Source organism: Schistocerca americana, chromosome 1, assembly GCF_021461395.2.
Source record: "Schistocerca americana isolate TAMUIC-IGC-003095 chromosome 1, iqSchAmer2.1, whole genome shotgun sequence".
In the NCBI taxonomy this organism is placed as follows: Eukaryota; Metazoa; Arthropoda; class Insecta; order Orthoptera; family Acrididae; genus Schistocerca; species Schistocerca americana.
The window spans coordinates 859288268-859301356 of NC_060119.1; the positions used below are offsets into that span (position 1 = coordinate 859288268).

The following is a 13089-nucleotide window of genomic DNA, read 5'->3' on the forward strand; positions in this document are numbered from 1 at the left end:
CGTGGGTTGGGCGGGCGGAACAACAACTCCCGCTTCACTTGCAGTCTGTACATTACTTTTTACAGCGTTTGAATTACGCTTGGGTCGCATAGCAGAGGGCTGGGTGGGTGGCTTATTGCGAACAAGTTTATTACCCACACGAACCGTGGAAGAGTCTTTAAACGCGACCTTCTGGGCGGGCTGGCTTTGAAGAACATGAATATCCATGGGCTGGGCAGCACTAGAATTGTTCTTGCGTTTACGCAAACAGTCTGGATGTGTCCTTTCCTTTGACAAAAGTGACAAACCGCGTTTCTCAACGGGCAACGTTCACGAGGATGAGCAAGAACACACTTAGGGCAAGACTTAACTCTATCATTTTGCACACGCGGCTGACGAATGTGTTTAACATGACGCGGCCGGCTAGTGTTTACAGTCTGACTCTGCCGGTGGGGCCGCGGGCGTGACATAACTTGCTTAGCACAGGCAATTTGAGAAATACATGGCTGATCTAACTCACACTCAGCATAGTCAAAAGTATCTTGGGCTTCAATGATGTTCATCACAGTCTCTAATGACGGGTCAGGCAACTTTAAGATAGCAGCACGAATACGAGAATCTGCAATGTTTTGAGTAATAGCGTCTCGTAACACGACATCACTGTAGGAAGCTCCACACACACAATTAAATCGGCACTGACGGGTGAGGCCCCGTAAATCTGTTAACCACTGTTTATTTGATTGATGTGGCAGTTTCTTTAATCTGAAGAACTTGAATCTGGCTGCTGCCACATGAACTCGCGACTCGAAATGCTCAGCAAGCTTGTTAACAACAACGTCATAGTCTAAAGCTTCTGGCTTGGATTCCGGGAACAACTTACAAAGTAGTCGATAGACTTCCACGCCTGCAGTGGAAATTAAATAAAGCTGCCGCTCAGTACCCGTGATTTTGTAGACTGTCATGTGCACCTGCAACTGCGCGAAATATTCTCGCCATTCTTCTCTTGATGCATCAAAAGCACGGAAAGGTGGTGCTGCCTGTGCTTGTTCCTTTTGTGTTGGAGGATTAGCCGCTTGTTTGGCGATCGCTTCCACCAGACTTTGTATTTGCTGACTCTGTAACAAGATCAACTGTTGTAATTCGGCAGACATAGTGAACACAAATTAAACCAGCCCCCAAAATTTTATCGCTATAATTAGTATAACCAGAAACAAGTTGAACCAGCCCTGCACACGAGTTCGGAAGTCCTCGTCGCCAGTTTTGTGGCGGCGTTCGTAGGGACAAACAATTCGCTATAGAAACGGCTTACGAAGTCACCGCCACACTTTTAATAGCGGGCCGACCGGTCCGCTGGAACAGTGAACAGAAAGATGAAAACCCAAACACTCTGATTAAATAAAAGTCGGTACTTATCTTTATTAACGAAGATACAGAAACACAGTAGTGAACTCCGTGTCTACAGAGATCTGTCTAGTTCGAGTCGGAGCGGCTAGGTCAGCGTCGGCTGACGACAAACAACAACTCTGCTGCGATGAACACACAACTGACTAGCAAGTACACAATTCAGCGGCGAGTATACAACTGAGCGGCGAATACAGAACTGTCCTAGCGCTCGCGACTCGAGCGCTTAAGAAACCAGAAGCCAGCGGTGGCGCGCGCAGACTTGCGGCGATTTCCTGTCTCGCTGGCGCTGCTTATGCGGACGGCGTCCGGACTTTTGATGCTGCCAACCTTTTGGCAGCGGGCTCGGGTGGCATTACTGGCTAGGATATAACAGAAACAAATTTTGATATCCAAATATAGCCCGCAATCCAACCCCATAGAAAGAGTTTTTCGTGAATTGAACAGGTTTATGAGGACGTATGTAGCCAACAAACAGTCTAAATGGATTGAATACGTAAACGTTTTTGGACAGGTAGTAAATAATCTTCCGCTTTACGAAACAACAGTTACACAATCGGAATTAATATACAATAGGAAAGAAAACAATGAAAGGATTAACCCCATCCCATCTGTTCCAAGACAACCTGGAGATTTAAATGAAAACGTAAGACAGGTATTGATCTCTATTACAGAACAAGCTCAACGCCGTAAGAAACATTTTGACAAACAGCTACATAGTGTTACCAGATTTGTTTTTAGAGAAAAAGTATTACTTAAGACCAGTGCTGTTTTTCTGGGGGAACGCTGGGGGATGCGTACCCCTAAACATTTTCGTCGCCAAAGTAATTTTTTTACAATGCTGAGAACTTGTAAGAGTGCCAAAGATTTATTTCACTTTTATTTCATTTTTTTGTGTTGGTAATTGCAATGCGAACGATACCAGTGCAGTTTTTGGTGGGAAAAGCGATGCCATTGACTGTTGAAGCATTTCCAAGTTGCAGCCGATGTCATATATATATATATATATATATATATATATATATATTTTAGTTCGACATGTTGATATGTTGATGACGTCATGGCTAAAAGCAGACGGGTCGTATCCCATGCTTCAGTTATAAGTAATTTTCGCTGCATTATATCCAATGTCGAAGTACCCTTAAACTTTCTTTTAGAAGAAAAGCACTGCTTAAGACCCATGGGAAATCTTCTCTGTCAGCCAAGAAAAACTCTAAATGGCAAGTAAGACATACTGGCCCGTAGATCATTGTGCATATTCCGCATGACGGATGTTATTCAGTTGCGTATCCTCACAATGGTAAAATCAAAGGACTCTACGCACACAGAGACTTGAGGAAATTCTACCATGTTTAAGTATCACACCTGATATCTATCTATGCACACGAGTGAAATAAGTAAACTATGGTAAAAAGAAGAAATACGATTACGTTAAAGTAGGTAGATCTCCCTACGCAGCTACGTGAATCAGAGCATTTCACTACTTCTGTTTACATTCGTCAGTGATCGTGGACTCAATGCTAAAGCAAGCTAGGACATACATGTCAATTGATGACTAGTAATGTTAAAATAGGACGGCGTACCTGGAAGGTTGACAATAGTTTCTGATCACAGTGGTATTTTAGTTTTAAGTTTATGTACAAAGGATTGTGGAGCGAACAATTAGCACAGACCTCGGAGCAAAGTAGATGTAAGTTTTTTTTTTTTTTTTTTTTTGCCGCTTGGGTTTCAAGACTATAAGGTACAGGGTAAGTTACAGAAAATATTGGACTCCCTAAGGTACGTAAGTATACGGTCACGCAAGTACAAGCCATATTGCAGAGAGAATTTTTTTTGAGGTGTCCACACCATCAGGCTTTATTTATGAATATATCGAGCAAAGCGATATTAATTTTTTTATGCTCCGATGATATGATTTCTGGTTGCTAATGAAAGTTTAGCGTGTTATACACAATACGCACGACAACCTGATCTACGCAAAGTGCATCCAATGATAGAGTACAGAAGAAAAAAAGCTAGTGTGATCTTAATTAAATAAAAATAATTTTTCAACTTTATACACAGGTTTGAGCGCAAGTACACTGCTGAGGTACGATTTGCAAACATGATATGAGGCATACTTAATACCGTATCTTCTAGAATAAAGTAAAAGAAATACGTACGAGGTAAGCTACAGGAAACCGACGGGCAGAGAAATTGGACAATGCCGAAACAACCTTAATTCTTTACAGGCGACGTTCATCGAGATGCTACGAGACTTCAATCGGCGAAGAGAAGCAACTATATTACTCTTACGTCACTACGACTTACGATCTACGTTACCGAGTATTACCAAGATCACACTACTTGACACCCAGTAACACCAGAAAGTTTTAATAATTGGTCTTATTTTCGGCATTGAGAGTACCAAGAATCTATGCTCACTTTAGAGCAATGTATGCACTGATTTTCTCTTGTGTTTACAATATTTTGTCCAATCCGAGTTGGAAACGTTTTGTGAAGAATTAGAGTAAGAAAGGACTTAAATCACACGCGCACAAAATGGTTCAAATGGCTCTGAGCACTATGGGACTTAACATCTGTGGTCATCAGTCCCCTAGAACTTAGAACTACTTAAACCTAACTAACCTAAGGACATCACACACATCCATGCCCGAGGCACGATTCGAACCTGCGACCGTAGCGGTCACGCGGCTCCAGACTGAAGCGCCTAGATCCGCACGGCCACACCGGCCGGCTCACACACACTCACACACACACACACACACACACACACACACACACTATATATATATATATATATATATATATATATATATATATATATATATATATAGTGTATACGGGGACAAGGGAAAAAAATCCCGGATTATTCCCGAATTTCTCGTTTAAAAAACATGCTTTTTCCCGGGCGAAAATACACTTTTTCTGTGCTAAGTGACAGTAGGTTTTCCGTAGATTTTCCCTCGGAACTATAAAACTTATCAATCCTTTGGTTAACGTTTATACAATCGCATAGAACTTCCCGGAAAAAAAAAAGAAAAGACGGAGCAAAGAAGTTTTGGAGAGACTTTTAATTAAAAAAAAAAAGAGGAAAAAAAAAAAAAAAAAAAAGGAGAGAAGTTTTGGAAAGACCTTTGATTTGCAGCAACATACACGTTGCATATTTTCGTATTACGAAAGTATAAAGTTGAAACCGAGGTTGCGATGTCCTTTTGTAAGCGACTCATATCTCAAGCCACGAGATCTCGTCAGCCGATGACAGCAGCTATTCAGCGCATAGGACACGTGTTATAGTCAGCCAATAGCAAGATCACTGATTACATAGCGCGAACACGCAAGAGGAAAAGTTAACGGTTTACATTAATGTACACAGTATCGTATATCTACAAGAAAAGCTAAGCTTTCACATATAATGTTAGTCTCTAAGATTAACACGCTACAACAGAAGCTAAGCTTTCACATGTAATATTGATCTTTTTTGCGTGTGTTATACTTTAAGACACATCACACAAATGTGGCAGTAAATTTAAAATTATGACATAAATGTCTTGGCTCCAAATTCTTGTAAGTGGCTGGTCCTCAAACTGTTCAGTTTCGAACGCTCTGTGATTTAGATATCCATCCCACTTTCTCACACGTAACATAATTCATCTTGCGTAAAAAGAAATTTACTTTGAAAGTAACGCTTTTCTAACTACCGTTCGCAATTCTATCCGGAGACCTAGAAATAGGTTCGATTTACCAGTTGCCAGAGAGCGCCAGAAAACGCATTATTGTGCGTGTGCAACTGCAGTGGTGTAGGAAGCCCGTACGTTCGTGTGTATAAAGCACTATGAGAGCTTACATTACACCACAAAAGAAACAGTGCATCAGAGGATACTCCAAAGAGCATCGGAATTTCGTAAACCATACTAAAATGCATAATTCAGCTTGAAGTGCAAATTGGCTTCTTCCAGATTCACAATGAAGTAGGTCCTATCTGATATTAAGCTTTTCAGTGTGGTTTTTGGAATGTAAATTTTCATGGAGTACCAGTACTCTACGATCTCATTTTTGGTTCTTTGTTATGGCATAATGCCATATATGGCTGAAGATGATAACGTGCACTTGAAATTGCACTTGAAATTCAGCGAACAGTGGGAACTAGCCAATACTGTAGAATGAAACACTTCGTTTCAGATAAAATGATTGCCTCGTCGGAAAGATTAATAAAGCCAAATTTCTTTAGCAAACTTGCAAAAATAGCTTCACTGTCCTGCAAGGCGATTAATGCTTGGCTGCTACTAACATGGAAATAAAATAAAATCAGAAAACTGAAATCAATAATATATTTTTGCCCTCCGTAATTATGTGAATGTATTTTAATTCACTCGATAGCTCCCGGCCACAGAAATCCGTTTTGTTTTCATTTGACGTGGGAGCTGTACACGAAGAGAAGCAGCGAAATCACTTAACGTAAACACGGGTCACGTGGAGGTTAACCCCCTCCCCACTACAACTCAGACAACTCTGTGCAGCTAGGGCGCGCGAGAAAAATTTTTCTCGTTTGCATCTGGCTGCTTGCTGGTACTACCGATACATCTAACAGCCAAACTTCAAGTAGCGGGAGAAGGTAAAGTTTTGAAAGAGAATATAGGAGCGAATAACGAACGTGGGCATAAACTACTAAAAACCAGCCAGTGGTCTCATGAGCTATAATTTTTTTTTATTTTTTATTTTTTTATTTTTTTTATTTTTTTGGGACAGGTAGAAAATCAACGGGACGGCGTGTAGTTACCCATCGACAGTGAGTTATTCAGTGTCCGTGACATGTGAGATATACACATAGGAACCAGTAAGAACGACAAGCTTTTTGCTTCGAAATAAAGAAGACTTGGTAACTCGAGAAAGCCTGTTACGGCACGAGTGTTTGTGCAAAGTATACGACCTTGTGCCGTCGGCAAGCAAAATGATAAAGTGCAGTACTTACCTTCGTGCAGTGACCGTAGGAGGTGCCCTGTGGTCCCTTCTCACAGCCAAGGTGTACGACGAGTGGAAGCGGATGCAGTAGTTTCGTAAACGCTACGAACGCTGCACAAAACACTTCACGAAAATGTATTGATCGGCGAGCGCAACATCTCTATCCGGCAGTGTTTGCAGGACTATAGTCTGTCGGTAAACTGAAGAGCGAGCGAGACCCCACTCTGCCAACCCAGCTACGTCACTAGGCGCTTCTACAGGCCGTTTCACAACGTAGTACTGGCCCTGCCGAGGCGCGCGGTTTAAATCTGTGGCGAAGCCGTGTACAGATAGGTCTCGGCTGCGTTCATTTTTAGACAAATGCATTAAGACCAGAAGGGATACAAAAAACGACAGCTTCTTCCGAAACACAACATTATAGAGTAAATAATATTAAGATAAGAATGGAAGTCAGGATTACACTACACACATAGAACCGAATACCTGTTCATGAGAATGTATTGTATGATCCTCTATTGCTATTCGTAAAACGAGCGCCATATAATGCACCCAATCTGTAGAATTTAAGGCTTGTCCTAACTTTGTGTTTCTACTAAAAGGTAGAAGTTTTCTTTGAAAGACTTGCAACAAAAGAGTGTTTAAAAAGTAAGCAGAAATTTATAATTTTGTGTGTCCGATTTGCACTACTTTTTTTCACTGTCTTCGTAACCATGTCTCGAAAGTATGTGTACAATGTTATACATATTGGGTATTTACTCTGTTGTCAGTTGTCAGAAAGGCTACATGTGTTCTGGTAGCATCAAGCATTATTTGTTTTGTATAAAAACAGATTAGAGAATGTGTATTAAATTTTGTTATAGGAATGGAATAAAGTGTATGAAATTTTAAGAAATGTTAAATATTGCTTTTGGTGAGCCTGTTATGAGTGAACCAAGGGCATAGAAGTGGTATAAACATTTCAAAGCATGGATGAGATTAAAAATGCATAGTTAAGAGATCTATAAACTATTCCGAAGAAACAGTTCCTAAAGAATTCGGGAATAGGAAAAAGCACTGACACAAGTGTATAGTATGTACCGTGGAATATTTTGAAGAGGATAACATTGCTGTAGATTAACAAATAAAGTTCTTACCAAAAAATAAAAATTAATATTTGAACGGACCTCGTATGTCAAGCTATTTGCTTATAAGTCCAGAATCGATGTACATGTTTCGAAGAAAATTTCAGCAGTGTTTAGAATAGCTATTGCGCACATATTTCAAGTAATATGTCTCAGAATCAGGCGAATAGTGACCGAGATAGAGATTTAGTGTTCCATAAGTATCAAAGGCTTCACGTGATTTTGAAACTATCTATAACGATCGGTTTCGTCCCAAGATTATTAGTTTTCCTTCGTGGCGATTCCACTAATCCATGCGGCTTATTTTCGCGTTCGTTCCTTATGCGTCCTATTCGACGAGGCTGACTTTTGCATAAATTTCAGCCCTTTGATTGGGGCTGGTAATATTAGCCAACAGTTCTTTTTGGTTCGCCTCTTTAATACACGCTGTAATAACATAAGAGACGCTCGTTACTCAGCTAATACCTCCTCTTCTTCGTATTCTGCACGTTTTCTTGCAATGCTAAACGATTATCCATCACTTCCGGATATCGAAGTATATCAGCAAGTATACAAAGCTAACTGACTGACACTGGCAACTAAGGTCCCACGAACAGAAACGACGTATATCACTGCACGCCGATCTACACCGCTAGACAGGTAACGGGCAATGCATTTTGGGTGCCCCTGTAGGCCGGTGGCAGCATTCTTCCGGGATAGGCCGCTTCCCCCACCAAAAGCGCTGCTCGCTCTAGAGTTAACAGACAGACTATACTGGAGTCTGGACTCCAAACGGCGCGTAGCGTGCCGCTAGACTCATTGTTGCGCGTGCGGTTGCTTGTAACTGACACATTATTGACTGACAGCGTGAAGCTGGAGGGCAATTTGAATAGGAAGCAAAAATCTACGTTCAGGTGGACGCTCGCCATAGTGCAAAGAGGCGTAGAGACTCGATTACCTGGCCTACTAAATAAAGTCTTACCACTTCAGCTCATGATTTACGTCGCACGTTACAAAACAAAATATAAAAAAACGACACCCATGTTCACTGAACAGAACCCATGTTTGTGTATATGTTAGTGTTAAGCTAGAATAAGTACTAATCTCTGTGAATTTCATTTGTTACATGTTTATCTTGCCCATGATGCGACAACTATGAAACCCAGAAAGGACATTATCAAATAGATCCTGGTATGAAAGAGGGAGGAAGTGGAGAGCATAAGCATAAGGAAGAATGTCTCCCACTTACTACTCCAGATACCCTTGCAGCCATACAGCCTGAATCGATACACTAAAATATACGACGTTCTTGTAAGACTTCCTTGTTTTCATCAAAAATGTAACTGCAAAATCATAGAAAAGACTTGTGAAATGTAATGTTATTGTCAACGTGCGATTCAAGATTTTTTTGTACGTAGGAACAATGACACTGGGAATCGTCGTAAAGAACTGAACTATAAATTTGATCTAAAACACAATGTAAAGTAATATCCATGTCTTTGATCTAAAAGACGATGTAATGAAATATCCATGTATTTGATGCAAAAGATGATGCAACGTAATATCCATGTATTTAATGTGTCTAGTATGTAAGTATTTTGTGTACCCTAGTGCGTACCTTTTGTTTTCCTTGCTAAGTGCCAGTACCAGCACTAGAACTATATAAACTAAGTGATGAAGAGAACTCCATTAAAGAAATGAACAATGCCATTTAAATACATGTGTAGGGGAGTCAAGAACTACCAGTGTGTTAAGTGGTTGGGCTCATTGCCCGGAATTTGGCATTTCTTCAGACAATTCGCCCAAGAAGGCAATGTAAAGGGATTATATAATTTTTTATGAATATATAGACACTACTTCAACTACCAGAGATTAATGCGTAAAGCCTTTGCTGAACAAAAGAAGCTTTACGTTCTTCGTTTATTAGTTTTAGAATAAGTTACCTTTCGCTGTTATCCTGTCCTAGTGTTAAGATGTGTTGTGCCATTTCTTACTGATATTTTGCCCCTCTCTTCATCAGGGTGACTAATTGTGATTTGAGGTTACTGCTTTATACATATTATTTGGGAAATGGTAGGGTATCCTGACATATCACGTTCTGAATGTATGGCAGGATCAAATTGGGTTAAATAATGAAATGGTTTTGAAGCAGAGAGATTTCGTCTTTTGTGATACCATGGGTCCCAGTTCCTCAAATTCTGGAAAATTATTACTATTATTTAAATTTAATGCAGAGAATTTAGATGTAGGCGACGATCTTCACGGCGACGCTGCTCAACAATAGAGGTACGTGAATGTGTTCATATTTTTCCTTTCGTGGCCGCTACCGTCAGTTTCAATATATTTGCCGAGACATTCGGAACCTGCAGTCTTTCTTTTCATTTAATTTCAAAGTCCACGCATTTACGTTCTAAGATGAATAAATGCATTTAACTGTAATTATTTTTATCTGGCCACGGGGGATGATTGCACTAAAAATGTACGTGCCTCTATCCCGTTCGTATGATCGCATACATTTGAGTATGTACAAGCGTAACTATATTTAAGACTCATTTCCTATACAGTACTAACGCTTTTTTTTTTTTTTTTTTTTTTTTTTTTTTTTTTTTTTTTTTTTGACCACTCATACGCGAATGTACGTGCCCTCTTATTTGATGCAGTCAGTCGGCCGTATTCCTTAATGACATTATTTGTAACAGTCAGTGGCTTAGCTTCCAGAATTGATCTTTGCCTGTGTCGCAACAGCGCTTCACGCGGAATAGTTATCATGCCACATCCATAACAACTTTTATTTCAAAATTTTGGCGACTGACTGAATAAAGCCGGCCGGTGTGGCCGAGCGGTTCTAGGAGCTTCACCATGGAACCGCACAACCGCTACGGCCGCAGGTTCGAATCCTGCCTCGGGCATGGATGAGTGTGATGTCCTTAGGTTAGTTAGGTTTAAGTAGTTCTAAGTTCTAGGGGACTGATGTTAAGTCCCATAGTGCTCAGAGCCATTTGAACCATTTTTGACTGAATAAAGATTTTTCTAACAATAACAATAGCAAAACATAATAATATAACAGGACGCGTTACATACTGAATGGAATTTTGAACAGAATTCGAAGATGTATCTAACTTGTTTTAGTGGTGTGCTTACTGTTATACGTAATGGACAATCAATATAAGTAATTTTAAGATGTATTCTTTTGTGGATGGTATCAGTTTCAAAAAAACTCATCTATATTCGAGATCGCGTTCTGTGTGATCAAACTACCGTCGTTTTGCGCCTCTCTTCATCAGGGTGACTAATTGTGATTTGAGGTTACTGCTTTATACATATTATTTGGGAAACGGTAGGGTATCCTGACATATCACGTCCTTAATGTATGGCAGGATCAAGTAATATTGATGTAATACGCTTTTTTCTGGGTATAATTGATGTCAGTTTTTGTTGGTTGTCATAGGCGAATCCGCTGGAAGCGGCCATCGTGACACAGAGCAGCTTACGTAGTGGCTGGTGGCGTCAGACCAGCCAGTGCTCCTGTTATCTGTGGCGTGGTGTTTACGGCATGTGGTGGTGCAGCTCCGAATCAAGCTTGGGCCACCAGCATCCAGGATGGTGTTATTCTCTAGCCCTTCTTATGATTCATCTTAGATGAGCGCATTACTCCGTTGACGGCGTCTCTGAATTTTTCAGTAAGTGGTAAATGGATGGCTAGCAGTAACACGGAATTCTTTACATTGTACGGACTAGCCACACGTGTCATTATGTTCTACCTACGCCAAGTTAGTATGCTGACCAAGCTCTCGTATCGCTTGTGCTCACCAGTATGTGTGTTAATGGGGCGTCTCTTCTCATAATTATAGATCAGTGCCCAGACGCTTGCAAGCTTGTACACTACTGACTTATGAAGCTTCTTCATCCTGTCTTTAATGGAAACAGGAAGTCCTTTATTTTATTGTTTGATGGGTTTGATTCTTCCTAGCCACGGAATCTTGCCCACTATGTTAGTAATAGGTGGGTGATTTCTCACGGCGGTAGGGTGAGAACGACTGCTGCTGGTTGGTGGGAGTCGCCTTATTATGTGTCCGGGTGGTTCTAGTCCCTTAGTAAATTCCTTAGTGTAGTGTTGGCAGAACACAGCCAACACTGTGTTTCTAGAGGAGGCCGAAATGCACGCGTTTAATTACACGCTGACTGGTGTGAGGTCTGGAACAGGACAATATCTTGAGAATTGCAAATAAAGTACGTAGATGATGTAATACTTAACTTTAATCCACAATTGTAGAACATATCTCTTGACGGTACATGTTATAACCACAATATATATAGCAAAGGATTATGGCGCCTTGCTAGGTCGTAGCAACTGACGTAGCTGAAGGCTATGCTAACTATCGTCTCGGCAAATGAGAGCGTATCGGTCAGTGTAGCTTCGCTAGCAAAGTCGGCTGTACAACTGGGCGAGTGCTAGTACGTCTCTCTAGACCCGCCGTGTGGTGGCGCTCGGTCTGCGATGACTGACAGTGGCGACACGCGGGTCCGACGTATACTAATGGACCGCGACCGATTTAAAGGCTACCACCTAGCAAGTGTGGTGTCTGGCGGTGACACCACACTTAGTAGTGTTTTAGACGCATAGCCAACGCTGAAGGCAGAATCATCGCAATGTGACACACAGACTATGCCTTCTGCTTTCGGAAACATATTTTTTGAAGGTAAGAGACCTCATATTCATCGTCACCATCTACTTCCTTCAACATTTTGTCTACAAAAATACAGCATTGGCAAATTTTAGCGAAGTATAGTCGCTAATCACAACATCTCAGTTCAAATTAAAAAGCTATAGTGATGAACTACCCTCTGATTCATCGAATGCCTCTACATTTTGCATATTATCTTCCAAAGTGTTTGGAGGGATCACATATCTACCTGAACCCATGAGTTGGATTAGGATCACAGAATTAAGAGTGTGGTCCGAAACCACAAACATAACGAAATCTGCCTCATCGAAGATGTTGACATTAAGTGCTTGAAATCCATATTTCCTAAACCCATAAGACACATTTTCTGGTATCACTGCCTTAATAAAATTTGCATCAACACATTCCGCAGCTTGCTAATTGTCATAGGTCTGACATTCGCAGCAACCACGGGTCTACACTGACTTGCTGGTTGCCATATACACGTGCTTCAGTCCGTACTTTAGACACTATAAAACTTTTGTTAAGAATCATAGTCTGTATAACTACCAAATCTAACACCGGTTTTAATGTATAGCTCAAAATAGCAAATTTCCAAAAGCTTCTCCTACAAAAGCCACGAATTTCTTTCGGTGAATTATATATTTTGCCGGTGCTACTGTTATTAGTGTATAAAGTGTAACGGACTGCATCAGCGTCTTTCTCACGTTTTCGCTGTCAAGGCTGATCCCAAAGTAGGTCCCACAATGTTTCAATGTTTATCTGGATTTTGTAACTACTGTGAAAGCAGCCACACAACACACTTACTAACGGCTGCCTCTCTGCTCGTGCTTCGTCTAACAATCTGCTTGGCGTTCGTGACTTAAAAGCGATCTCCTTACTGCTCGGAAAACACTTTTATGTAAGCAGACTGACTCCTTCCGCAGCTATTTATCTTTCACACGCCTTCCTGTACGAATTCT

At 40.8% G+C, this 13089-nt stretch overlaps 1 protein-coding gene across 2 annotated transcripts in view; it reads right to left on the reverse strand.

The window, feature by feature from the left end:
• The window catches only part of LOC124546908 (proton-coupled folate transporter-like), a 516873-nt gene extending 510347 nt beyond the window's left edge, over positions 1-6526 (reverse strand). For both annotated transcript variants that reach the window (XM_047125073.1, XM_047125072.1), the window contains exon 1: positions 6353-6526. The gene's annotated coding sequence lies outside the window, so the exon portion shown is untranslated. The remainder of the gene's footprint in view (positions 1-6352) is intronic.
• Between the last annotated feature and the right edge of the window lie 6563 nt (positions 6527-13089).